This window comes from Lissotriton vulgaris, chromosome 10, assembly GCF_964263255.1.
Source record: "Lissotriton vulgaris chromosome 10, aLisVul1.2, whole genome shotgun sequence".
NCBI classification, from domain to species: Eukaryota; Metazoa; Chordata; class Amphibia; order Caudata; family Salamandridae; genus Lissotriton; species Lissotriton vulgaris.
The window spans coordinates 743,742,545-743,769,239 of NC_141698.1; positions in this window are offsets into that span (position 1 = coordinate 743,742,545).

A 26,695-nucleotide genomic window follows, 5' to 3' on the forward strand; every position below is an offset into this window, starting at 1 on the left:
CAATGGTGCTCCGTCAGTAGCCAGGGACTGAATGCTAGGATTTATCACATTTTGAGCTGGACATACTGAGGCTGTCGGGCCACTGTCTTTTTCGATGGAATTCTTCACCTTGTTCTCAGCTGACTTTCCCAACTGTGTCACCAGAGTGCTTAGCTTTTCAACCTCATCCACTGCCTTGGACTGAAGCCCACTCATTTTTTTTAGTTCTGCATTCAGTTTGTCAATCTTGGCGACTAGGGGCTTGATAATTGTTTTAATTTTTGAATCAATGATGTCTGTTATCTTCTGCAGCAAATCATCCTCCAGATGACTTTTTTCCGGGGCATCATTTTCTCCTTCTTCAGTAAATTTTGCCTTATTTTTCCTTACAGGTGTAGCTTTTTTCCTCCTATTTGCTGAACGTAAACCTGTCCGTTTTTGTTGGACTTTTCTATCTCTTCTCGCAGGACGGGATTCCTGTTCGGGAGATGAGAGGTCGTCAGGTTTAAGGGCCAAGATCTCATTCTCAGGATCAGAGTTAATTTCTATTTCTGGTGGCACTGCATTTGCTTCACTGTCCAATAGGAGACTGTTTTGATCATCAAGATTGTGATCAGAGTGGACTGTTATATCTATCAGATTGGTGGTCACATCAGAAGCTAAGGAAAACGACTGGTGGGGGCTTTGAGTTGGACTGAGTAGCTGTAAATTGGGTGACTGACTTAGACCCAATGACTGCCTCCTTTTATCATTGATTTTAGTGACCACTTGAACCATATAATTATCAATAGTCTTGGTATTAGGGGGGGGCTGTTTTCTAGACATGTTTTTTGACATACAAAAGGCTGCGTTGCAGAATACCCCGTTTGAATAAGGGTAATGCGCGTGAGCATCTCCTGCACAGCCCTATTGAGCTGACTAGGGACACAGAAGATGGCAAGTGAATGAAATTACTATTATTCCTATATTTGTATCATGCATAAATGTTATGTGAAGTGACTCCACAAGGAAGCAGATGTAATAGATGCACGTTATTTAAGAACTTTCTTACTTGTTTACAGCAGGTGGTAAGGGGGGTGGCCCAGTCCAGTCCTGGCCAGTCTATGACTGTCTAAGACTGTCCCGCCCTCGTCCCGGGCTTCTCCCGGGCGCTTCCCGCGCGCGACTCGCGGGGCGAGAGGGGGCGTTTCCCTTTGAACGCCTCCTGGCGCTCCCTCGGCATCACGGGCGCGACGCCCCTGGTGCTGCTGGGGGCTGTAGTCACTGCTGGGCTTGTGACCTCGCGCTTTCCCGCTACACTGCCGCTGCCGTTGCCCTCACGGCGCTGTAATCCTCTGTACACCGGACTCTGGACACGGTAAGCCCTCTCTGCTGTGGCGTTGCTTCCACAGGGCTCCCGGCGGCGTCTCCCTTTGAACGCCTCCTGGCGCTCCCTCGGCGTCAAGGGCGCAACGCCCCTGGTGCTGCTGTAGTCACTGCTGGGCTTGTGACCTCGCGCTTTCCCGCTACACTGCTGCTGCCGTTGCCCTCACGGTGCTGTAATCCTCTGTACACCGGACTCTGGACACGGTAAGCCCTCTCTGCTGTGGCGTTGCTTCCCTGGGTCTTCTATCTGCTCCAGTTCTAGCTGCCTCTGGTCTGTAGCCCGTGGATGTCTGGGCGTGGTGACATCTTTCCTCAGGTGACACCCATGTCACTGAAGCTCAAGCATTGAATCTCTAATGTGGTTGCAGGTACTTTAGATTAAATATTGCCGCTGCTACGTGATTCTTACATTGACTTCTAAATTTTCCTGCAGAGCTGTGAAGATGATTGGGAGTTCCTTCTCCGCATTTAGTTGTAATCATAAGCATGACCCTTGCAATCCTGATCAGTGCTAAGCGACCTGCGCTGGTTGTGGCGTTTCACAATTGTATGGTGAAACCTATAGAGTGCTTACTTCACCTATGTTAGTTGCTAAATCTCTTGCATGGGTAGCATCCTGTACCTTGTAGGGTGCACGATTAGAAGGGTTTTGGCCTTCTCCTAAGTGGGAATGCTTTCCATGTCACTTATCACAGATGCAGTTACTGAGTTATAGGATGCAGTGCTTAGCAATGTGGCTGATTATGAGTAAGCATGAGCGAATTTTGCAAATCTGGCGTTCGCGAATTTGCGTATTTGTGAACTCGCAATCCGCAAAATCCGCGAATTCTCGCAAATTTGCGGATTTTTTATTTTTTGTGTTCACAAGGGTTTCTGCCAGTTCACGAGGGTTTTGTACCAGTTCGCAATTGCGAACTTACTTGTCGGCTCGCAACGGTCGCGACTATGTTGTTTCTACGTCTGGTTCATCATCACAGGTTCCCAGCACCCTCTGTTTCACCACTGCCACCCTCTGTTTCACCCATGCCACCCTCTGGTACATCAATGCCACCCTCTGGTTCATCATCACTGTAGATTATGGGGGGGAAAAGCAAGCACACCTGCCCTGCTTCAACTGACATGAATTAATTTGGGGTTGATTTATTAATGTGTCACTGTTTTAAAATTCCAGTCTGGCACCTGCTTCCTTATCTGTAACTTGCTTTCTGTTGCAGTGCAATTTTTGTTTCCAGGACCTTTGTTGCCTACTTGTAGCTATTCTATGAGCCTGCTGTGAGGGTCAGAGCAGGGTCATACAATTGTTGCAACTAGCAACTGAACTCTGGAGGGTCCCCAGTCAGGAAGTACTACAGGGAATGGTTACTATTACTAATGATGAGTTTGAACTTTTGCACCTGCTGAGTGCTTTCAGTTTTGCAAAATTCGTTTTTCTGCAGAACAGCAACTGTAATGCCCCAAACAAACATAGGCAACTGAACTCTGGAGGGGCCCCTCAGGAAGTACTACAGGGAATGGTTACTAACGATGAGTGAACTTTTGCACCTGCTGAGTGCTTTCAGTTTTGCAAAACTCGTTTTTCTACAGAACAGCAACTGTAATGCCCCAAACAAACTTACTTGTGAAAGTTGATTTCTAATCCAAAAGTGATCCAAAGAAAGTCAAAAGGCCTCAAATCCAAAAAAGTGCAGGCAAATGTCAACCTGAGGAGTTATTCGGATAAAAATCATCATTTTCAGAAGGTCTATGCTGCTTGCTGGTGGATTTCTTGTGCAGAATTGTAAATTTTGTAATTTCGCGAGTGCGAGATTGTTGCTGCCCGCCGCACCTACATGTTCGCAATTGCGAACTCTCGTGATGCGTCGCAAAACTCCCGCAGCAAGATCCAAAATGGCACAGCACTCGCAAAATATCGAGAAAAACAACTCGGCAAATGCTGAATGACGGTAAGTGAACGCCGCATGCCGCAAAATTGTATCACCAAGAAAAACAAATCCGCTGCGTGCGAATTTGTGGATTTTCGGTAAATTCGCGAGCGTTTGCGGATTGCGAATTTACCGAAAATCCGCGAGTGGAACGGATTTTCCGCCCATGCTTAATTATGAGGTCTGACAGAGTAGAATATAACATTCACATTCGGCAATAAACTACTGAAAGGTGACCAATCAACCTTTGGAAAGGACCTTCCACTGTGCAGCAGCCCATGTTGCTGCTTTTTTTGTGTGTACATTTTGATCTGCTTGCAGATTTTACCAAAAATGCTCCTTTTGCAAATCAAGAAGTACCTGATAGATTATGTGGCAAGCGCACTGTACAAAAATTGAAAATCTGGGATTAATCCCAGCTTCCCTTCTTCAGGAAATTGCATGAGTCTATATTTTACCAATCCGTATTTGTTTGTTTGCTTTCATAGAAGAGATCACCTTCAAGTACATATCTTCAAGATGCCTGCTGTACAAATACTAAGCTTGTGCTTGACCTAATAGCATACAGTGTACTGCCATTTACAGTAAGAATCTGGGCCACATATAAGGAACACATGAACCCTGCTGTCTCTCTTATTTCCCTAATAGCATTATCATCAGGACGGGGCAGCGCATGTTTAAAACTCAGTTTTAAAAAATACTTCTCAATGCAGTGCTATAATTTGATGGGCTTAGGTGTGACACTTCGAATGTTAAAAGAAAATAAAACTTTTCTGAATTATAAAGATATCTAATCATATTCTAACATGATCTTTGTGTCATGATGTACTTGCCAAATCTTTTCATGGCTTGGCTGAACCACTAGCTTTTAGAGCCAGAGCCAAGCTTTGGTTTGGCTCTGGCTCTGCACTCCCTGTTCATTTGCTGGCTATCCCACCTCTGTTACATCGAATGTAGATTGCTCAGTGGAAAACTACTTTTGTAACCAACAACATTTTGTTATTTGCCGTTAATCCAGCATTGCGCTTTTTCTATTATGGCATATCCTGCAAGCCTCCAACTTCCAATTGCCATTTGCACAATTGCCCCCCTTCATGTTTTTTCCTATAGACATATTATCTATGGAGTGCAGTTCCATTACCTCTTCAACTGCCGCCAAAAAGCATAGTAACCTTTAAATTAAGGATTGTCTTATGCAGTGTTAGACTGTTGATTATGTGTATGGGGGTTCTATTGTGATGTCCTAAATAGTCAGTAACTACCTAGAACATATACAAGTAGATTGTTACATATGTATGTGCTTGTGTATGTATTTGCGTGTGTGTATTTGTCTATATCTATATCTATATATATATATATATATATATATATATATATATATCTATATTCCAAAATCAAATGCTCCTTTGTGGGAGTGGCTCGAACCGGCAGAGCAGCCGGACTTAATATCCAAAACAACACGGCGTTCCTCACGGGCACTCAGGTTAAGGACAACGGACACAATCCACTCAATAATCCAAAAGTTAGATTTATTGCTTCATAAATCTATATATATATACATATACATATATATATATACAAACACGTAGCTCCTGCTGAAAATCCTTCGTCTAGGCAGGGGTGGCTCGATACCGGCGGAGCGGCCGGTCAAAATATCCAAAAGAAACGGCGTACCTTACGAGCACTCAGGCAGGCAAATAAAACAGGGTCAAATCAGGTTCAGCAAGTATAAAAGGTTTATTACTCCATAAACCCTCTGTGACGTGTTTCGTGCTTCACAAAGCGCTTGATCACAGCGATCAAGCGCTATGTGAAGCGTGAAACGCGTCACGGAGGGTTTATGGAGTAATAAACCTTTTATACTTGCTGAACCTGTTTTGACCCTGTTTTACATGCCTGCCTGAGTGCTCGTAAGGTACGCCGTTTCTTTTGGATATATATGTCAATGGCCGAGTTAGCGCTTAGCTGTGCTACACGTTTTCCCGCTTAAATTGGCTATACTTGAAAACGCCATTTTGTATGTTACGGCGGCCATCTTAGATCATAAGCGGCCTCGTGGCAAGCGTGCCCTTTTGTCCGTTGTCCGTGCCACTGACCACTCGAGTACCACTCGAGTTTGCCCAGCAACAGGCTATTTTTAGTACTGGTCAACCCGTACATGCGCAGTCCCCACTGACCAGTCACCCCTCAGGAATGTGCCGCCAAACTGACCAGCGGGGTTGTAACCCTCCAATGAGCTGGCTGTGTTGCAAAAAATGACCTTATATGTACATAATGCTCTATAACTTTGTGCCGCCTATCTTTTTATTACCTGCAAACTGTATAAAAGAACGGGTCACACCGATGTTCGGTGTGATACTTCTTGCATTACCGAAGGGTGCTGTAGGAATGTACCACCACCCTATGGGGTCTTAATAAACTTGTTCTTGGAATTTTTCAGTTTCCGTGCCAACAGTTCTTGAATGTAAGTGGGTTATCTTCGGAGCATGTAGGCCTTGGGAACCCGATACTACAAATTGGCGACCACGAAGGGACTCATCGGCGACTCGGATGCCCGAAGGAGAGGTCGTGACGAAGGTACGGAAACTCGCCATGGACGTGTACGCTGCCACCAAATGACCCGAGTCTTGGCACCCGCGGTGTTTCTTCCTTTCCTTCTGATCTGACCTTCCAGGTGGCGCCGGTCTCCGACTGAGATCTTGATCGTCTGCGTTGCTGGATAAAGTGCCGTTTGGCTGATTCGATTAAAAGACCTTGGCAGTTGGAATCTGGACCTTTGAGACTTTGGGTAAGATTTGTGATCGGTAAGGTAGTCTGCGGACGCTTACTGAAGTTCTATGATTTGTGGTCTGTAAGGTAGTCCTCGGACGCTTGCCGAAGTTCTATGACCTATGACTTTGATTTGAGTTAGCTAACATTTGTGAATTTGTGAACTTTGAATTATATGTGTAGTGCACTTCACATAGGCAGGCATGTAGAGATGTTTCTCTAATTTTGTTTTTTTCCTTTTAGCGGCACGTTTGTGTGAAGTACTGTAAGTGCCATTTTATACGGTATCGCGCTTTCATGATACTTTTTGAACATGCCTGTTTTAAGCACACTCCGAGGGATGTGCTGTCTTGGAAATGGTACCACAATTAGGTTAGCGGAAGCACAGCCGGCTTCACCAGAAGGAACACCAAATCGAGAAATGTATATCAAATTTGGCCTTCCCCCTATAATATACAGTAAATTATGGAATAAGTATACTAAATCGGATCCTGAATTGCAATGGCCTCTACATGGGTCGTTCGATTTGCGTAAAGTACAGTTTGTGGAGCAATGTTTGTTTCAACGAAGGTCTAGACAAAATATGTTCGATTGTGTACGAATGTGGGAGAAAGCGGTGCGTGAGCGAATGAAACGTGAAGTTGCCTTGGCGGACAAAGAGCAGCGCAAGGCTGCTCGAGATAAGGCTTTACAGCTTGAGGAAAAGGAGGCTCAGGAGAAGAAAGAGAGGGAGGAACGGGAACGTAAATTGCAAACAACTGGTCAATTCCCTATTCGCCGCCCGCTTTATCCTGTCCTTAATAATGAAATTGATGATTTTTCATTGCTAGATCGGTCACCGCCTCCGTACGTTTCGCCTACGGCTCCAGCTGCAGATTCGGAGGATGATGGACAGGATAAGCCGGGAAAGAAGGGTGTATCTGGTCTCAGGTTTTCTGCGGAGAGATCCGCACATTTACGTAGTTGGGCTCGTAAAGTGAATACGAATTTTGTTTCTCAGTCTGAAGTTGTTACGGAAAGGGGTAATTGGACAAATCAAGAATTACTGTATTTTCTGGCTACTTTGGCAGATGAAGTTGTTACCGCATATCGTCAATTTTCCGATACGTTAGAATCTAAAGCTGAGTCAGTTCACCGTGAGAATCTGGATAAAGGTTTATTTGATCTTGCAGATGTTGATGCCCTTTACAAGCAACTGATCCAGCTGCGAGATGAGACTACCAGATTGCGGGACGAGCGGAAAAAGAATAAGGAGTCCGGGCCGGAGTCTAATGGGCCGTCTAAGGAGTGTTCTCTCCGGGGTTCAGATAAGAGTTCTGCACTGCATGTTATGCCTATGCGTGAAGCCGCACCCTTGTATGTTCCACCAAAAGGGGAAGGTACAGACGATGATAAATTGTCAAAGGATGCAAAGGGATATTTTGTATATAACTGGGTGTATACGCCTTGGAACAGAGCAGATGTTATGGCGTTGAAAAATTCTTTACCTGATCTTCGTAAAAATCCAGCGGCATTCTATGAAGGGGTGGAAGGGGCTATTTCGTCTTGTGTGATGACTCTTGTTGACATAGATCTGTTTTTTGGGTTAATTCTTCCGCCTGATATGTGGAGACAGATTTGTAAAAATAATGATGAAACGATACTTGGGGGAACTTGGAAAGAAATAACTGCAGCTGATTTAGACAGGGAACCGGCATGTAAGCCTTGCCAGTTGATTTTGGACCTCCCGGCGGCTATTTTGAATAAATTAAAAGCGCTCGTACCTTCTAAAAAGATCGATTGGACTATGTTAGCTTCGTGCAAGCAAAAGCCAGATGAAACGGTTTCAGATATCTTTACACGCTTCGAAGAGGCGTTTCATGATTACAGTGGTCAATCTTTAACGGAGGATACGGGTCGGCATTTGTTTGTTGATAAGTATGTAGCTAATCTCCTACCGGAGATTGCAAAGCGATTGAAATTGAGTGAAAGTTCCTGGGCCACGGCGACCCCTGCGTCTTTGTTGACTATGGCTCAGTATTATGAGCGACAGGAGTTGGAGGCTAAAGAAAGTATTGATAAAAAAGCGAAAGAATTGAAAACGAAGGTGATGTTGGCACAGGTTCGTGGAACACAGGGTAGAGGGTATGATAGAGGTAGACGAGGTGGAGGCACTACGTCGTATGGTCGTACGGATATAGCGGAGGATCAATGTGCATACTGTAAAGAGTTTGGGCATTGGGCTGACGATTGTCCGGTACTTCGTGAACAACGTAGTCAGCGTGGTCGTGGAGGTGGTAGATCGAGAGGAAGTTATACGGGAGTAAGAGGTGGTGGAGGTGATCGTGGAAGGGCTGAGGAGAGGGGCCGTGGCCAGGATGAACGAAATACTTTTGATAGACGAAATCAATATCAGATATCGGAGGGTGAGAATGTGGAGCACCAGGATTATGTGCATGCACAGGACTGCGTAGGATGGGGTACGGAATCAATTGAAGTGCCGGTAGATCAGAAGGGTCCATATGTAACAGCGGGCATTTTGGGTTCTACTGATCAATTTCTAGTCGACACAGGAGCTACTCGTAGCGCTTTGTCAAAAAACTTGGTTCCGAGGGCTCCCCTGTCTGGCGAAATGATAACATGTGTAGGGTTCGATGGCACACCCTCCCCTAGCCCATTGTCAAAACCCCTTGCACTTTGTCTTGACAAATTTTTTAGTTTTGGTCAATTTTTGCTATCGCCCCATACACCAGATAATATCCTGGGCATTGACTTGCTTAAATATTTTCGAGCAACGATACGGTGCGCTCCTGAGGGAGTGCGGGTTATCCTGAATGACAATTATCCTGACTCAGATAGGTTTTGCACTATACTAGACATTCCAGCTTTGGCCTCTCTCCCGCACACGTTATGGGCGACCTCAGACACGGATGTAGGAGAGATGCGTATTCCACCTATTCATATTACTGTTAAGGAGGGGGCCTCTCTGCCACGGGTACCACAGTATAAGATTTCAAGGGAAGGTGAAATTGCCCTGACACACATTGTTCAAGATTTGATAACTGCAGGAGTGGTGGAGGAGGTTCCTTATAATGTTTGTAACAGCCCTATTCTTCCGATTCTTAAGAGAGATACTGACGACAAAGTCTATCGGTTTATTATTGACTTGAGAGAGATTAACAAAATTGTCTTGCCCCAATACCCGGTGGTGTCCGACATTACGACCTTGCTTACATTGGTGCCACCAACGGCCACGACCTTTAGTGTAATTGACTTGAAAAATGCATTCTTTTCCATCCCTGTCCATCCTGATAGCAGATATTTGTTTGGCTTCACGTTAAATAATAAATCGTATAGATTTTGTCGTGTTCCTCAAGGCTACATTGAGAGCCCTAGTATCTACAGCCAGGCTCTGAAAAGACAGCTTGATTCCTTTGAGTTACAGTCCGGGGTTGTCCTTATCCAATACGTGGATGATCTTCTGCTTGCTGCGGACTCTTATGCACAATGTGAGGAGAGTACGATTGCGTTGCTTTCTTTTCTGGCACAGAATAATCACAAGGTTTCTAAGAAAAAGCTTCAATGCTGTAGACCCAAGGTGACCTACCTCGGTCATCTTTTGTCTAAGGAGGGGCGTGCATTAACATCAGATCGAATTCAGGCGATTTTAGATACACCAGTCCCCCGCACGCAGAGAGATGTACGTGCCTTCATAGGTTTAACGTCCTTTTGCAGACAGTGGATCATGGGGTTTTCGCACATTATAAAACCTTTGCTAGCGTTACTGTCCAAAGCTACACCAATGCCCCTTGAATGGACAGATGAATGTCAAAATGCTTTTGAACAATTGAGACAGGCCCTTTGCTCTGCCCCTGTATTAGGCACACCAGACTACACGAAGATTTTCACATTGTACGTGCACGAGAAAGATGGGTGCGCGTTGTCAGTGTTAGTGCAAGCACATGGGGATAAGCAGAGGCCATGTGGGTATTTCTCTGCCATGCTTGATCCTGTAGCACGAGGGTTGCCTGGGTGTTTTCGAGCAGTGGCGGCAACAGCAGTAGCCATAAGGCAGAGCGAGGGAATAGTGTTATCGCACAAATTGTAGGTGCTAGTTCCCCACGCAGTAGATGCCCTGCTAAATCAAACAAAGACTCAATATCTTACGAGTGCACGGTTAACAGGATATGAGCTTACACTTTTGGCGCCACATATCACACTGAAAAGATGCGCTACCCTGAACCCTGCCACTTTATTGCCCTATCCGGTCGAGGAGGGTCAGGAAGACAAACAACACGACTGTGTTTTTCTGACCGAGGAAGAGACAAAGGGTCGTGTTGACCTACAGGATATGCCACTTCCAGATGTGGATGGGGAACTGTGGGTTGATGGATCGTGTTTAAGGCTGCCAGATGGCACGACTTCCGCAGCCTATGCGATCACGACACTTAAGACAGTGGTGGAAACAGCTAGAATACCACAAAAATCGGCTCAAGCAGCGGCGCTGATAGCCTTGACAAGAGCCTGCGAATTGAGTGCTGGCCTATGTGTGAACATATACAAAGACAGCCGGTACGCCTTCGGAGTAGCGCATGACTTCGGGCTACTCTGGAGAGAACGTGAGTTTTTGACTTATCACGGAGTACACATTATGCACGGAGAACTAGTGCGTGATCTCCTAAACGCGTTGCTTTGTCCAAAGAAAGTAGCGATAATAAAATGTAGTGCCCATAAAAAGATCACTGATAAAGTGGGTCAGGGAAACGCCTTTGCGGACAGCATAGCGAGACAAACGGCTATGTCCCGAACGGACTCCCCCATGTACGTGACACAATCACAGGCTGAGCGCTGGAACGATGCTAGAGCAGAGATCTTAGATATTCAGAAATCAGCTACTGAATCAGAACTTGCGGCATGGGCAGCAGATGGGGTGCTAGATGATGAAGGTTGTTGGAGAAGTAAGGACATGGAGAAATGGAAGTTGCCTGCGGCTTACTTACAAGCGATGGTCCAGATGGCACATGGGTTGGCGCATCTGGGAGCTCTTGCAATCACTCGACTGTTAACACGAGTTTGGGAACATCTCGAGATTGCTAATACTGCCAAGAGAGTAGTGCAGACCTGCCTGGTATGTTTGCAGCACAATCCTGCAAAGGGGACCCATACTCCAAAAGGAGGGTTCGTTCCACCTTCTGCACCATTCGAGGTACTCCAAATGGATTATATCCAGCTTAAGCGTTGCAACAATCTGAAGTATGTCTTAGTGGTGGTATGTGCTTTTAGCAAATGGGTAGAGGCTTTCCCCACGAAAGACAATACAGCTCTGACAACAGCTAAGGTGTTGCTTAAGGAGTTTTTCCCTCGATTCGGAGTTTGCAAATTTTTGTGGAGCGATAATGGGCCTCATTTTGTTGGGAAAATTGTGGAGTATGTGCTGAAGGGGCTAGGGATTCAGCAGAAGTTTCACGCTGTGTTCCACCCTCAGTCGGCGGGTCTTGTTGAGCGGTACAATGCCACGTTGAAACTTAAACTGGCTAAGATTGTGGCATCCACATCGTTGAAGTGGCCGGATGCTTTGCCGCTAGCATTACTCTCTCTCAGATCAGTGCCCCACTCGCGAACTGGCCTCACACCGTATGAGGTGGTGTTTGGAAGGCCTATGAATATTTGGGGGGTGCCCAAGCCGCGATTAATACATGATGTGCCTTGCATAATGATGAATGATTATTTGGCACGATTAACAAATGATTTGCTTTCTATTCATCAACAGGTTCGAGAAGCGCTCCCTGACCGCTCTACTGGTGAGGGCCATGATCTTCGCCCTGGTGATCATGTTATGATCAGATCGTTTGAGAGGGCGAGCAGCTTGGAACCGAGGTGGCAGGGCCCTGAGCAGGTCCTTCTGGCAACCCGGACAGCAGTACGAGTGACCAATAGGAAGCGGTGGGTGCACTCAACTCACTGCCGTCGTGTCTCTCCTGATCTGGTGAATCCTGCTGTGCTAACAGACTACAAGGAAATTTTGGAGAAAGAAAAGAGCCCAGCTGTGACATCGGCCGAAGTTGAGGGAGCCTTCCCGGACCACACTGTTTCTGGACAAGAGCGCTATAATCTGCGGCCACGATAAAGAAGAATTTTTTGGTTTTTTCAAGACTGGTTGGTTACCGCTCTGGGGTTTGTGAAACGGAAACCGGGAATATCAAGGGGGGGGGATCAGTTCTGCCAAGAGTAGTGACACCCGTCTTGACCCCGGAGAAGAAAACAACGGCTACCTCGGAGCTCAGCACCGTATTTTTCTTTTTTAGGTATATACACAAGTATATTCGAGACTTTGTGAACAATTTGAACTATTTGAGACATTAAGAACTTCTTGAACAATGGCGTCTTCTGCATCAAGAGATAAAAGAATACTTGGTGCCATCCTTTTCGTTTTGACAATTGTGGTAATAGCTGTGATGGCCTGGGTAGTTGAACTTGTGGTGCCTGTACGTGAACATTTACTGCCGACTACCCCGGCTCCATCTGAACATTTTCACTTTACATTGCCCTATCATGAAGAACGGCACCGACAGACTTATTTGAACAATAGCTTTATTCAGATACTGCATCATACGCATAACATGACAAATACGTCTAATTGCTGGGTGTGTGGGATGTTGCCTGGGCACCAGAAGAAAGGGGGCACTCCACTCATTCCTCTCCCGTTTTCACATAATGGATCCTGTAATGCCTGGTACACTCTCCTCTTCACTCTGAGATGGCCAACAAAAGGGGGGTTGCTTTTCCGTTTGAATAAAATTTGTTATCACGACAGAGATGGATTTCCATGGGCTGAAGGTACTCGATTTGAATGGGAGGAGTACCGCCCCGATAATGTGTCTGCCCCGCGTGTGTACAGCAATCAACGGAATATCAATGTATCCAGCTCACATGTTATCAATGTCATTGCTACTAAAGCTGATTTGTGTATACGCAATAAAGGGTCAATTCCGGTGGGGAAAAGTGAATGCAACACCACACTTACCTTTGATAGTCCGAATGGCATCTCATTTGTAGCATCTCGCAATACTTATTTCATTTGTGGAACGAAAGGTTATCATCAGCTTCTGTTGGGATGGTTAGGCACTGGCTATGTATCTTTTGTGCTACCCCCTGTATTTATCGCCCCACCAATGTACCATAATGATTATATTTTGTACCACGACTTTGTTTTGAATCGTGTCAAACGGACTGTTGTTCTGGACGATATCGACCAAACCGATACTGCCTTACAGCAATATGTGGACTTTAATTTGGGACTGTTTTCCTTTGTGGGGGCCGCACTGAATAGTCGGAAAATACGACGATTGACCCGTGTTGTTGAAGCTGTAGCTAATGACACTGCCATTGCACTTGGGAACATTACGGAAGAACTCCAGATTTCTAGAATTGTTACACTCCAAAATAGAATGGTGTTAGATGTAGTTCTAGCTGACCGTGGGGGGGCATGTAGAATTATCGGAAGTAGCTGCTGTGTTTACGTACCTGACAATTCACCATCCGTTTATGATGCTATCTCCAAATTGCATAAGATAGCTGCTGAAATACACCCGGGCAATGGAACGTGGACTCTTTCAGGGTGGTTTTGGTCAATGCTTACTGCTTGGGGTTGGAAACTGTTAACGATTCTATGTATCATTGTAGGGATACTGTTCTCTGTATGCTTATGTATTCAATGTGGCCCAGCTTTATGTTCTATGTGCTTATCAGCTTGTATACCATCAAGACGAGCTCTTGCTCATGACAAAATGATGCTTCATAAAGAAGTAGCCCAAATAATGCTAATTGATATAGAAGATGAGCACCCTGATTATGTCCACTATGAGGTAGCTTCAGCTAAACGCTAAAAGGGTCGTCTGTCGTAATTTGACAATGGCAGAGTTAGCGCTTAGCTGTGCTACACGTTTTCCCGCTTAAATTGGCTGTACTTGAAAACGCCATTTTGTATGTTACGGCGGCCATCTTAGATCATAAGCGGCCTCGTGGCAAGCGTGCCCTTTTGTCCGTTGTCCGTGCCACTGACCACTCGAGTTTGCCCAGCAACAGGCTATTTTTAGTACTGGTCAACCCGTACATGCGCAGTCCCCGCTGACCAGTCACCCCTCAGGAATGTGCCGCCAAACTGACCAGCGGGGTTGTAACCCTCCAATGAGCTGGCTGTGTTCCAAAAAATGACCTTATATGTACATAATGCTCTATAACTTTGTGCCGCCTATCTTTTTATTACCTGCAAACTGTATAAAAGAACGGGTCACACCGATGTTCGGTGTGATACTTCTTGCATTACCGAAGGGTGCTGTAGGAATGTACCACCACCCCATGGGGTCTTAATAAACTTGTTCTTTGAATTTTTCAGTTTCCGTGCCAACAGTTCTTGAATGTAAGTGGGTTATCTTCGGAGCATGTAGGCCTTGGGAACCCGATACTACAAATATATATATATATATATATATATATATATATATATATATATATATATATATATATATATATATATATATATATATATATGTATATATGTGTGTGTGCAAAATATGTAGCCCTCCTTTTTTAAGCAGGTCTTCCCATGCTACTAACGCTGTCACAGCCCTTCCAGTATATCCAATGCGGTAACATGGAATGTATTACTTTTACTGAAAAGCACAATAGTTCTCGCCATTTACACTGCCAGTGAGTTGCACATCAAGGAGGGTCAGCCTTTCGACTAACACTGCCCAGCCCTTCCAGTCTTTCCAACACACAATCCCACTCCATATAATTCAAAAACACATAATTACTATCCACATTATTCCACTGCACATCATTCCACATAATGCCACTACACACATCCACTCCACACCACACATCTCCACACCACACAATTCCACAACTAACAATTCAAATCCATCCCACAAAATTCCACACCACATACATCCACTCCACCCTATAACACATGGATACATTGCACTATCAATTACAACGGCAATAGTTCTAATGCTCACAAATGAAAAGCCTATTGGCATTGCACATAATAAATTCCGCTTCTCAACATGCCACATAATTCCACACCATATAATACTTCTCCACACCATACCACATAATATCACTCCAAACCACCCCACATAATCTCACACATCACACAATTCAATGCCACGCAATTCAACACCACACAGCATAACTACAGTCCAGATATTACCACTCAGCACCACATAATTACACTATACTCAATACAAACCAAATACATCCCACATAAAAAACTCCATGCCACATACTAGCAATCCACATAAATGCCCTCCACACCTTAAAACAATTCTAATAAGCATGATTACACCATGCCACACAGGTCCAAGGCCACAAAATTGAACTTTGCACATTTCCAATACGCACCGCAGAATTCCACACCAAACAACCTATTTCAACTTCACAACACAACATACCTCTACATGCCTCCAATCCACACCACAGATTTCCACCAAATTTAACTGCACACCGCATAATTCAACTCCACAACCTACCACAACACAACTCATAACATCACAATCTCTCAACATAATTCCAGCGCACTTAATACCATTTAATTAATATCCACATAATTCGACAGCACAACGTGCCACATTTCCACTACACAGCTCCACACCACACAATTCCACAACAAACAATTCCAATACAACCCAGTTCTCTCTCGCACTTCCACCAACCCTGTCTTCTCTCCCACACAACAACTGCCCCTCTCAAATTTCCTTCACACTGCCACTTCCCACTCTCATCTGTTAATCCCACTGCCCCCCTCATCCCTCCCTTGCACTCCCTATCTCCTCTCCATACTTCCAGCTCACACATGCTACCTTCCTGTTTCTTTCCCGTGCCTTTTCAAGGTTTCCGTCCATCACAGAAGACACCCTAAGAAGTGGAGGAGAGGGTGGCTGTGTACACAGGTTCTATCTATTTATGTGTCTGTGCTCTGCTCTCTCCTTCTTCCTCTTTCTCACACACTCTTTCTGCTTCTTTGTATGGAGTTCATTCGCCACTTTGTGCACAAAACACTTATCCCCAGTTGAACGTCACAGCACTATAACTGTCATAGTCTATCAACTAAAGTAATAGGTGTAAGGGGCAAATCATTCAGTTGGGTCAGTTAGACGCATGTTATAGGTTTTATTCTAAACCTGCCAATAGTCGCTAGTGAGGAAGAGGACAACAGGCAATAGATTCCACTGGGCCGCTGCACGTTGGGTAAAGGAGCAGCTTGCATAGACTGTAGAGTGCAGGCAGGATGAGTAGAACAGGTACCCAAAGGATAAAATATTTTGCCACAATAAAGGCGAGAACCAAGTTTTCTCGTTAATGGACACCTATTTAAGCCCGTTTGCAAAGGCTCTTCTTCAGTATCAGAAGAGTTAGGGGCTGATTATGAGTACGGTTGTCATTGACCGGCATACTCGTGATGATGCAGCGGTCCTGCAGAAACCGCATTACTTGACGGCTTTTAGGAGCCCCCACTGCTGTGCCGGTTGCACCCGGAAACCGCCGGTCCCTGGTGGTGGTGAAGCACAGGGGGCCTATATAATATGCAAGGCTGGATCATTTCAGTCTGCCAAGCATATTGAGTTTCCACTCAGCCAGCCTTTTCATGGCAGGCTTACTGCCATAAAAAGCTGTCAAGCGGAACTTAAAGTGGGCCCTACAGGGCCCCCATGCCCATGCTGCCATGGGGAGGCATTCAGGGGGGCACAGCATGTGCCCCCCTGCTTGCATTAACCTCAGGTGCCAGGGCGGCATGGACTTCACTGTCCATACCCTTCTGGAACTTCTTTAGAGTTCTCATTGCAGTGGCCATTTTCAGGGCACCGCTGTGGAAATGGCAAAGGAAAAGACAGGAAAAGCCCACCAGACACAAGTTTAACTTGTGTTTTATATTCAGTCCTACTGTCCTGAATCCTGCAATCAGTTTGAATTATCAAGCAACTCAGCTCGTGTGGTGAAGAAGTATAAGCCACACTAGATAGTTCATCTTTAATTCCCCCATAACTATTTGTGAAACAAAGTAAAAAAGGCAGAGTCAGGCCAGTGAACTTCACCAGCCAATGACTTAAATTTCACAATATAAACCTGAAAAGCTTAAGTTTCCTGATGCATTTCCAGATATTCCTCTTGAGCAGATTATTTTTGATCTTGGTGGTCGAACATATTTTTTAAAGTCCACCAAAACAATTATCCAGAAGAGGACTAGCCTCAGTGAGAATAGCAGTAGCCCAAGCTAGTGTATTTTCAATTTCTTACAATGTTACTGATAATAAAGCCTACTTTTGCTTCATCATAGGCATAGATATGGGCTTGAAATTGAAGTGAGTCTGGCGAATGTCCAAAACTAAAATTAATTAGTGACTAATCCCATTTAATTTTTGTGCAGCTAATTACAGTTAACTGAGGGTCCAAAGATCCTTGGTGAAGTACTGCCAAGGACTGCCTCAAGGTACTATTTTCATTTTCATTAGTTACATTTGGGTCAAATTATTTGCAGGTGCCAATAAATTCTGAGCTCGGTCCATGTTATCCATGTGACCCACTTGTGGGACACCCCCGCGCTGCACGGCCACCAGCTGCTGCGTGTGCCCCTTGCCTGCCCTCTGCCTCGCTGCTGCCTCGTTTCCCCGCTTTTTGCGTGAATTTGTGCCTGTTTTTGCATTTTTTACGTGTTTGCTCTCCTTCCTTGTTGTCCGCCTACCGCGCCGCCCCCCGCCCTCCCTTCCCGCCACCGCCGCTTGTCCCCGCCCCTTTTGTCTTCTGTAACCCTCCCCGCTCCCGCCTCCCAGCTGCCCCGCCCACCCGCGCACTTGGCCTTAAATGGCGACCGTGCGACGCAGGTGAGTGTGACCCACTTGTGGGACACCCCCGCGCCGCACGGCCACCAGCTGCTGCGTGTGCCCCTTGCCTGCCCTCTGCCTCGCTGCTGCCTCGTTTGCCGGCTGCCGCCGCTGCGAGTGTTTTTTCCCTTGTTTTGACGGTTTTTTGTGCTTGCCTTGTTTAACTTTGTGTAACTCTCTTTTTCCCCGCTTTTTGCGTGAATTTGTGCCTGTTTTTGCATTTTTTACGTGTTTGCTCTCCTTCCTTGTTGTCCGCCTACCGCGCCGCCCCCCGCCCTCCCTTCCCGCCACCGCCGCTTGTCCCCGCCCCTTTTGTCTTCTGTAACCCTCCCCGCTCCCGCCTCCCAGCTGCCCCGCCCACCCGCGCACTTCGCCTTAAATGGCGACCGTGCGAACGCGCAGCGGTCACGCGCAGCGGGCGCGCCGATTGTGCGCCGAAGGCGCGCCAAAGGTAAGCCCGTCTGCGCCCGTCCGCGACCGGATCGCGACCAGCGCCAGGACCCCTGGACCCCGAAGATCTCGACCTACCCGCCTGACGTACTCAGCCGCCACCCTCATCGCTCTCAACACCGGCCGACTCCCAGAATGCCACCAAGCCACTCCAAGACGCACCCACGGACCGTTCAGCTGCCACGCCTGCAAGTTCTCCTGCATCCGGACCAGCCCCGCACCAGCACCCGCCAAGTCGAACTCCAGCAGCACCCACCTCAAGTGCATCCTGCTCAACACCCGCTCCGTCCACAGACACGCCATCGAACTCTGGAACCTTCTAGACGCCACAGCCCCTGACGTTGCCTTCCTCACGGAGACCTGGATGAACGCCTCTTCAGCTCCCGACATCGCCATCGCTATCCCAGAGGGCTACAAGATCGTCCGGAGGGACCGAAACGCCAACCAGATGGGAGGAGGCATCGCCATCATCCACAGGAACACCATCCGTCTCACGACCAGCACCGACAACACCCTGACCAGCGCCGAACACCTGCATTTCCAGATCCACACCAACCCGAACACCACCCTCAGAGGCACCCTGATCTACCGACCCCCTGGACCACGCACGCAATTCAGCGAGGACATCGCCGACTTCGTCAGCCCGCATGCCCTCCCCTCCGCTGACTACATCCTCCTGGGAGACCTCAACTTCCATCTGGAGAACAACAACGACCACAACACCAGCACCCTGCTCGACAACCTCGCCAACCTGGGACTCAAGCAACTGGTGTCCACCCCCACCCACCTCGCCGGACACACACTCGACGCCGTCTTCTCATCCAGCACAGACATCGACTTCAGCCACGCCACAGAGCTTCAATGGACGGACCACAGCTGCGTCCACTTCACCTTCAAGAGAACGACGACCCACCAACACCAGCAACACACCGCCCGCAGAAGCTGGAACAAGATCACAGCAGACCAGCTCGCCACCTCCCTGAGCCAACACCCTCCTGCCAGCTCAGCGAACCCCAGCCAGGCCGCCGATAACATCACGAAGTGGATCAGCAACTGCGCGGACGAACTCGCCCCGCTGAGGACCCCGCCTAGCAGACCCGGCAGCAAGAAGGCCCCATGGTTCACCGACGAACTCAAGAGCTCCAAGAAGAACTGCCGAGCCCTCGAGAAAGTCTGGAAAAGGGAACCGACACCGGACAACAGGACCTCCTACAAACTTGCCACCCGGAAACACCACCAGCTGATCCGCGCCGCCAAGAGAACAGCATTCAAGGACCGGTTGGACAACAACGCACACAACAGCAAGGAACTCTTCAACATCGTGAAAGAGCTTTCCAACCCCAGCGCAGGAAACAACGACATCACCCCATCGCAAGACCTCTGCAACTCCCTCGCCTCATACTTCCACAACAAGATCACGGACATACACAGCAGTTTCAACAACCAACCAACGCACACCACGACCGACCAGCCACCCCCCCCCACCACCACCCTCCACGCCTGGACCCCGATCAGCACCGAAGACACCATCCGCACGATGAACTCCATCCACTCCGGATCACCAACCGACCCCTGCCCTCACCACGTCTTCAACAAGGCCGACGCTGTCATCGCACCCCACCTGCGAGACATCATCAACACATCCTTCGACACCGCCATCTTCCCTGAAAGCTGGAAACACGCCGAACTCAGCGCTCTACTCAAGAAACCAACAGCGGACCCCACCGACCTCAAGAATTACCGCCCCATCTCGCTTCTCCCGTTTCCAGCCAAAGTCATCGAGAAGACCGTCAACAAGCAGATGGCCGCCTTCCTCGAGACGAACGGATCCCTCGACCCCTCACAGTCCGGCTTCCGAGCCAAACACAGCACCGAGACCGCCCTCATCGCCGCCACCGATGACATCCGAGCCCTGATGGACAATGGAGAAACAGCGGCCCTCATCCTCCTAGACCTCTCCGCGGCATTCGACACGGTCTGCCACCGCACCCTAATACGGCGCCTCAGCAACATCGGAATCCAGGACAAGGCGCTGGAATGGATCATCTCCTTCCTCGACGGAAGAACACAGCGAGTCCGCCTACCACCGTACAAGTCAGAGGCCTCCGAAGTCATCTGCGGCGTCCCCCAAGGATCATCCCTGAGCCCCACCCTCTTCAACGTCTACATGAGCCCCCTCGCGGCCATCGTACGCAAACACCACCTCAGCATCATCTCCTACGCGGACGACACCCAGCTGATCCTCTCCCTGACCAACGACCCCGCCGCCGCCAGAGCCAACCTGCACGAAGGGATGAAAGAGGTAGCCGAGTGGATGACGACCAGCCGCCTGAAACTGAACTCGGACAAGACGGAGGTCCTCATCCTGGGCTCCTCACCCTCCGCCTGGGACGACTCCTGGTGGCCTCCCGCCCTGGGCACCGCACCCAAACCGACAGACCATGCACGAAACCTGGGCTTCATCCTGGACTCCTCCCTCTCCATGACCAGGCAAGTCAACAGCGTCTCCTCGGCGTGCTTCAACATCCTACGCATGCTACGGAAGATCTTCTGGTGGATCCCCACAGAGACCAGGAAGACCGTCACCCAGGCCCTCGTCACCAGCCGACTGGACTACGGCAACGCCCTCTACGCCGGGACCACCGCCAAGCTCCAGAAGAGACTCCAGCGGATCCAAAACGCCTCAGCCAGACTCATCCTCGACATCCCACGATCCAGCCACATCTCCGGACATCTGAGAGACCTTCACTGGCTCCCCATCAACAAGAGAATCAGCTTCCGCCTCCTCACCCACGCACACAAAGCCCTACACGACCAAGGCCCGAGCGACCTCAACAGCCGAGTCAACTTCTACGCTCCCAAACGCCACCTCCGATCAGCCAACCACGCCCTCGCCGCCGTCCCCCGCATCCGAAGAGCGACTACAGGAGGAAGGTCCTTCTCCTACCTGGCCGCCAAGACCTGGAACTCCCTCCCGTCCGACCTGCGCCTGACCCAAGACCACCTCTCCTTCAGGAAGAAGCTGAAGACCTGGCTGTTCGAGCAGTAGCGGCACCCCCCCCCCAGCGCCTTGAGACCCTACGGGTATGTAGCGCGCTTTATAAGTGTCACTGATTGATTGATTGATTGATGTTATCAGTCTTTTGGGGAGGCAATCTGTCAAGAGCAGGTCTTCTTGACGATGAGTTGTAAGTCCTTTTGGTTTGTTCGGCCTATCCCTTCTGATGGCAAGTTTCCGCTCCAGACAGGAAGAAATACTTTACAAAAAGCTATTTCCAACATGATCCCTAGACCTAAGAAAAGAAAGTGAAGAAATTTAAAAGCAGCTATCCCAAATTGGAAAACCAGGACAATAATTTAATATAAAGGAAAAACTGGAATAATTGCTCAAATAAATGCATAGGATGTAAATGAGTTGCTGCCAGCCTAAATCTCTATCACCACCACCAAGGAAGAAGAATAAAAGCTACCCAAGTTCGAGACGTACAAAGATTCCATGGACCTAGCACGTCATATTGCCAAGGGCAAAACAACACAACATGGAGGTCAGTTCGGAGTGAATGCTGATTCAAAACTGTCCAAGGTGTGCTGTGGCACGTCCAGTGCATCATTGCATCCCACCATTAATCCAGCCGAGGTAATACCCTCCTGTGACAATTCCCAAACTTCTCTTGATAAAGACTACACCTCACTAGTATGGCTGGGGCTATGCCAACCACAGGAACAGATGAAAATTATGACCATACGAGGTCGATGGATTATCATGGTTGTCACTGTGTGGTCTGTGGGTTAATCCATTCTGGTCTCATGTAGGCCTGGGTGAAATTTAAATTATGCTGGGAAATTTCACCTTTTTGGGGGAATTTTACATCACGCTTATACCACAAAATTCCCAGATTTATACAATTTCGTGTGATTACACCGCATTAATTGTAGGGGTTAGTGTAACTCACTTAATTTAGTATAGAATAATTTCACAAAATTACACTAATTACCGCATGCTTATGCGAAATGCACCAAGGACTAAGAAAATGATCCAAGTGGTCCATTCAAGTAAACATTCAACTTGCAAATGCAATTTCGAATGGATTTCTAGTTGCTCATATTCAAAACAGCATAGCTCGTCTTTGGATTTGTAGTTTTATAAGCAAACGTTACACTAACTATCCACTCTTTTACAAAATATACCGGAAATATTTGTTGGCTGGTCATTTTAGAGGAAATGTTGCTTGCAATGCCCTTCATGTTCAGATTTTTAATTTTGTTCAAAAAAATTAACCCACCGACCCACTCACCTAAAAAATGTACCTCAAAGGGCTTGTGCATTCAAAAATTACCTGAACTGTACTTCTCAGCCAAAAAAATGTCCTCCCCGAATTTATGTAGTATGGAGTAATGGCGTAATCTCTCAAATTTCACGTAAATTTAATTCTATGAAATACTAAAATGACGCTCAGGCCTAATATATATATTCACCAGGAATCAAAAGCGCCAATAATTGGGAGTCTCACTGGCATAAAGGAGTGTTGTCCAGAAAGACTACAACCGTTTGTGCTTCTCGAAAATACTGCCTACCTGTGGACTTTCTGTGCCTGCTTGAATACATTGAGAGATTGATTTCCTGTCTCCTGGAGACTTCTGAACTTGCCTTAAAACTTTGATTGCATATTTACTTGAAGTCCTTAATTGTGGTTGAGGTGATGGATTCACTAGAGGAGCCGAGCTGACTGGAAGGTCGGTGAAATTGCAGTTGCAAGACATAGTTCATCTGTTCCATAATCAGGGACACATTGTTGATACAGTTTTCATCTCAATGGTCCTGATGTGCAGCCATAATATCATTACTGATGGAGTCATTCCATTTGAACCATTTGAAATTCTCTGAGGGCGTTCCACTGAATGTCAACCTTGCCGAGGCGCGGTGCATCAGTTTGGTGACAGCATGATAATCTGAAGATGATGATCACTCTCTGCCCACGGGGTAATATAATAATTTTCAACAAGGGGAAAAGTTGCAGATAGTATATTAAAGGAAGGAGCAGGTTTTCCTGCTGGGTTCTCATCCAGTTTGGCGGCATGTCCTGTGGAAACGACCATTCAATATTTTGAAGCCCACTCTGCTAAGTTGAAAGATCATATATTCGCAAGCATGCTAAGCGGGCAGTCGCTTAGCTTTGCCTGTTCGATGGTGCTCTGGCGCTGGCTAGTTTGGGTTCCTCGTGGTAATCTGGGAGATCTTGGAAAAGATTTGTATTAAAATCCCCAGTGATCAAGCATGCTGCTTTAGGGTAGTTGCTGACTAGGTTGCACATGGTTTGTATTAAACTGATACATTTGGACCTTTCCTCCCTTGTACTTGGACAGATGTAGGCATTTATCCGCAATATCAATTGCTGCGATCTCAGATTACTGATCTTGATTCATGACAGCCAGTTAGTTCTCTTTGAATTTTAACAAGTCACTGATCCCTTTTAACTTGACTGAGGTATAAATAGATAGCCCGCCTTTTGGATAGCTGTACTTATGCTTCCTGAAGACTGGTGTCAAGTGCTCGATGTAAACTAGAATGAGGAGGCTTGCGTCAGCCGATAGTTCCTGTAGGGCTATAAGTTTGTGCTTCTTTCAGAACATAAACAGGGATAATAAAGGCAGCTTAGCACGGGCGAATGCTTGAGGACTAATTACAGTCAAGGCTTCTGCTGAATAGTGCTGCAGGCAGCCAAGCCCAGTCTTCTCCTATGTGGTCTATGGTTTGCACCCTATGTTTGCTGTAATTTGTGATGACACAACTCTGGTCATTTTTTTAAATTAAGGGCGGTTTCTTCCTGCCAGACACTGTGGGAACAGGTGATTTTACTAGTACTGTTGGATAGCCTCTCTCTTTGAATGGGATAATCTTGATGACCCATGAGTCAAATAACTAGGATTTAGATAATATTAATAGTTGACGAAATGAATGTTGCAAGTGTAGGTTCTGAGTTTTGATTAATTTTAGGATGAAAGGAATTTGATTGCTGTGATGATGCTGGTCTCTGATCTGCTCAGTTCACAAATGAACTTTAGCAACCTGAGAAGGTTCCCCCTATTTACAATGTCATTAGGACCTTGTGAGTGATACTCAGGGGTCAACAGTAGCCTGGTATTTCCATTTGAAAATGCTGTTTCTTGGCTATATCCTTGGTAAGGCCCCAGGTCTTATAAGGGACCTGCTCTATCTTGTGTGGCTTCAGCATTGATCTCTGCCGATGCTCCTTCCGAGGACAGTGATGTGAGTGCTCAATTGTATGTGTTGCCTCCATTTGAGGGGGTCACGGGACCCTGATCCTTTGCTATCATTACTCTAATAGAGTCCCTCGAGGATCGTACCAGGTCCTCGCTGACAGCTGTGGTGAGATTAGCATCTGGCTGCCTCTGAGGAGGTCGGCAGATTTTTTTACTCAGTGGTTGGTTCTGCCTTCTCTCCTCGACTCCGCAATAGAAGGCTTAAATGTGGTGCCTCCTTTGCCGGTGTCTGAGTGTTCTGACAATTGACTTAACACACCCTCTGAGCAATTATACAGCATCCTGAGAGTCTGTGGGTTCTGCTACAGCGTCTAGGTTTAGTGTTGGAGCGAACTGTGACTATAAGGGGCAGCAATGCGTCCTGTTTGAATGGACGGTTTATGTTCTTTTGCATGCAAATATTGGAAACAGTTTGCGGGTTGCAGAGGTGGTGGCACTGCTTGTCTTGTAGCCCTGTTTTCAAAGCCTTTTCTTTTCCCTCTTACTGAGGGATCGTAATGGTAGATGACTTTTGGTAGCCATCTCGCCCTAGGCTCACTCACTGCCACCAGAGGGACCCTTCACTGGGGGAGCAGTTGTTATCAGGCCCCCTTACTGGTCAGGGTCACATCTCCGGGAGGGCTTGTGTTCACTCCGGAGCCTTGCATTCATGCCTCCAGTGGAGCGGTTACCAGTTCCTTATGCCATGGCATCTTCGGTTGCCAGGGTGCTGGGACTGAATTGGGGGGCTTCACTTCCCATGTTGGAGATTAAATTTGTGTCATTCTGTGCCTTGTGAACTCATTGGTCGGCTGTATCCGTGTATTGTTGACATAGACTGGGTTCCCTAGGCCGTCTCTAGATTTTGGTTAAAACTGTACTAAGGAACATTGGGAGCGAGCACAGGCTTTCAATTATAGGAGAGCAGCAGCATACTGATTGCACCAAGTTGATGTTTGATTGCGCTCTTATGAGGTTACTTTGTCCAATTTGTTGTCTTAAGAAATGTTTTTTAATTTTTGGTTGACCGTGAGATATCTTTTCTAACATGACTAATTTAATACATGTTCAGTTTGTTATTTTTCCAAGTAATGTCTTAGATGTGTTTCTTTTGCACTGGATGGTACTTTGGAGTTCGTTAATTCAGATTCGTATTTTGTGCAAAGTCATCCTACATAACGTAGACCACAAAGACATTTGATCAGATAAATGACATTGTCGTATTTGTAGTTAGTGAATGCCTTGATGAGCCATTGACTATTACTGTCTATGTCTACTGCCTTTGTACTAGTGAATATGCAGATGAAAAAGTTCCCACATGGGTAGTGAACCACTAAACAGATAAGCCCTGGGGTGTTTTTGCTGGGCTAGGTCTGTCTTGCTGCTGTTTTGTGTATCAAAGGGTTACATGTATTCTTACTGCATGTAAGGGAGAGCAGAGGTTTCTCTCAATGTGTACCAGTACCGGTCATGATTATTGAGTAACTTTAATGATCTTCTTTATATGGTTGATGCAGAGAAGAATGTTGTCACACACGTAATCCTATCTATTTCTTCTTGGAGTTTTGTTTATAGTAGAGCCTCCATGATGTTATTTCTGGCCTATTTTCTCATTGTGTTTTTTTTAAATAAATCTCTTTGGTTGATTGTGGGCTTCTAACTTTGTGATGAGAGTAGTCTCTTGTTCATTCTACACATTGACATCTGTACAGGTACTTTCCCAAAAAGTGGAGGTTTTCCCTGAGGCCCCTCACTATTACACAGAAGGAGACTATTTTTGCCAGTGGGTTTGTGGTAAACTGGGTTTCAAACTCATGGTCTCAAATTTGTATTAATAGATCCAGAAAATAGATCATGTCACTGCTGATGGATTGGGAGAACTTGAAATACATACTGATCTCTTTGGTTGACCTATGTGATGAATCCTTCTGTTCAAGTGCTGTCTCCCTGACAGAGTACCAAAGCATTGTCAATATATTATGGCCATAACTTAATATGTTCCTTATAGTTATTTTCTGAGTAGATAAAAGCAGTCCCAAATTAGTGAACATAGAAGCAGATCAAACTTGGGGCAGAGCTAATGCCCAT